This window comes from Drosophila gunungcola, chromosome 3R (assembly GCF_025200985.1).
Source record: "Drosophila gunungcola strain Sukarami chromosome 3R, Dgunungcola_SK_2, whole genome shotgun sequence".
Taxonomy (NCBI): Eukaryota; Metazoa; Arthropoda; class Insecta; order Diptera; family Drosophilidae; genus Drosophila; species Drosophila gunungcola.
In genome coordinates this window covers 13,035,999-13,037,359 of record NC_069139.1, presented here as the reverse complement: position 1 = coordinate 13,037,359, position 1,361 = coordinate 13,035,999, and positions in this window count along the sequence as shown.

Genomic DNA, 1,361 nt, shown 5'->3' with positions numbered 1-1,361 from the left:
ACAACCGACGCGGCAGAATTTTCAACACGAACTGAAATTTCAACGCAAAAAGATGGCCCGTAGGCCTCGTGGCGAACGAGTGGAATGAAATGCGGAACGGAGAACTGGAGCGTGGAACACTGGCAGACGGAACAGAGCTTAGTAAGAACAGCATTTTTCCCAACACACAATGCGCAACAGTCGCTTTTGGTAAAAGTCGCATGCGAGTTTTCGTCTCAAGAACCAAAAGATCTGATTAATTATAAGCTCTTGATTCCCTTAATCTGCATTCGCCTGCAGCCAGTTGAAATTCCCTTTGATTTGCGACGCTTTCTGGCTTGTTAACCTTTTCGCCAGACATTTGGCCAAATAAAAGAAGGCTCGCATAATAAATTGGTAAATTCGAAGCGGCCGAAAAGGATGGCTGTGCTGAAAAAGGACACACACTTGCCCCTTTTTGATGGGGCATCTGCTCATCCTTATTCTGATTATACCATTCGTTGATTTTTCTAGCAATTTCGTTTTATGACAAAGTTGCTTGCCTTCAATTTGACCAATTTTCCATTAGAGCTGCGAGGCGTTGATTGCGCTCAGCCATTTTTTACGATTTTCAGCCAAGTTTTTGGCTTGCAATTCTGCCAATGGCCAATGGCCAATACTTGATTCCGAACTTATTATGGACCTCTATAGAAATCTGGATGCTGAGTGGAGCGGAAGGAGGTCGGCATTTGCCATGCAAGAGCTGTTGCGGCCATTATTCACTTGATTTCTGCCCGTTTAATCGACTCACATCCCAACTTTTATCATCCCGACCTTTGCACCGTTTTTCGGCTAGTCCGGTAACAATGATAAATGAAAAGAGAACGCCTCGGGCCACGCCCCCCTCGCCGACCACGTGTTTGCTTGTATCGCCTCTAATTAGGATACACAGATGTTGCCGAAATTAATTACACATCACGAGCACATGAACAGCCGCCCGATTTCCCAACTCCGCTATTAAACGTTGGGGCTTCACATCAAAATGACCGCCATCATCATCATGATCACGATGATATCCTTTTGGTGGTGTCCTTTAGCTTTTCATTTAAATGCTGCTGCTTTCAATTCCCGGCGGCCTATAAATCTCTTCTGCCGTGGCAAAGTGTACAAATTTAAATGTGAATTTGCATAGCCAGCCAGGTGAATTCACACGAACGCCCTGATTGCCTCCTTTTCCAGCTGTCGCGGTGGTCCTGTCAGTGCAGGTGAAATGCGTAAAAAGTGCAGTTCCGCTTCTTTAGCTTCCTGCTTCAAACTTCGTCCTTCCCAGTACGAAAACAAAATTAATGCGTCTTCTGTTGTTATTTTTAGCCTTTCTACATTCTGTTTTTAAAATGGGATTT